This window comes from Acyrthosiphon pisum, unplaced genomic scaffold (genome assembly GCF_005508785.2).
Source record: "Acyrthosiphon pisum isolate AL4f unplaced genomic scaffold, pea_aphid_22Mar2018_4r6ur Scaffold_20616;HRSCAF=21572, whole genome shotgun sequence".
Lineage (NCBI taxonomy): Eukaryota > Metazoa > Arthropoda > Insecta > Hemiptera > Aphididae > Acyrthosiphon > Acyrthosiphon pisum.
Window position 1 is genome coordinate 531 of NW_021769995.1, and position 1,193 is coordinate 1,723.

A 1,193-nucleotide genomic window follows, 5' to 3' on the forward strand; every position below is an offset into this window, starting at 1 on the left:
TTTTATTTAATAAATAAAAAAAAATAAAAATAAAAATAATAAATAATAATTTATATGTATATATATATATAATATCATAAACTATTTTTAAAATCCGTATTCTATGCACAACATTTTTTTCGTGTTCAATAATCCATCCCACTATACAGTATACACTCAATGATAAGGTACACATGATTCTGTATACGTTCTCTGGTTTTTAAGTAAGCATTTTGAGTTTTGATTCGCATAATATTAATTTTACCGTTCCGGTACCCGGTAAAAATTGTGCATGCAACGTTCTAGAAATACCGGCGCATATTCCGTCCTCCGATACGATATTTGAGACCGTACCGGCATCATATCGCAGCAGTGTGCAAGCGCCCATTTAATCCCATGTGTATAACTTTTAACTGTACCGCACAAAGAATAACGTCATGTGTACCGTTCACCGGCCCGGTAATATCGTGTCAATGTGAACGATGCCATATAAAACTATGAGCGCAATTTTATCGTGACCGTCACCGTATCGGTACCGTACCGTTTACCGCCGCGGTGTGTGGGGACCTTTATGCTTATTTTTCAGTTTATATCAAACAATTTTAGCTCATATATTTGATTTCAGAACAAATTCATACTTAGTTGTTATTTCTATTTTGTGAAACTCAAAATGTTAGCTTAAATGTTCAATTATAATCAACATAATTATGGGAATTTAAAAACTACAACAAAGTATTGTCACTTTTGAACATTTTATTAAGTAGGCACTGTACTGCAACATTATTCTAAAATGTAAGTAATAAGTAAGTGTAAGTGTAAGTACCTAATCTTATAAAAAGTACATAAGCTTAAAGACTTAAATAATTACATTTTAATAAATGAACTTCATTGTTTTAAAAATTAAATTTATTTTTACTTTCAGAAAGGTTAGATATTAACCAGGAATGTGGATATTGCTATTATTTCACAAAAATCTTGCATGTGACTACTACAGACTACAGTGATAGTTTGAGAGAAGACTACCAGGGAATTTAATCTTGTGGTTTGTTAACAATGTTCATTTATTATGTTTAATTTCTATTCTAATGTATATTGCACTTCTAAGATGATTACCAATGTTTCTTTATATAATACATTAGGTAATATTATATTCGTTAGTTTTTATTAAATGTCATTTCAATTTTTATATTTGGTTTCAGGAACATAACAAACAT

At 29.5% G+C, this 1,193-nt stretch overlaps 1 long non-coding RNA gene across 1 annotated transcript in view; it reads left to right on the forward strand.

Moving 5' to 3' along the window:
* Positions 1 to 579: 579 nt before the first annotated feature.
* The window catches only part of LOC107883755, a 4,076-nt gene continuing 3,462 nt past the window's right edge, over positions 580 to 1,193 (forward strand). Inside the window, exons 1-2 of the long non-coding RNA XR_001679502.2 lie at positions 580 to 771; positions 902 to 1,021. This is a non-coding gene — a long non-coding RNA (uncharacterized LOC107883755). The remainder of the gene's footprint in view (positions 772 to 901; positions 1,022 to 1,193) is intronic.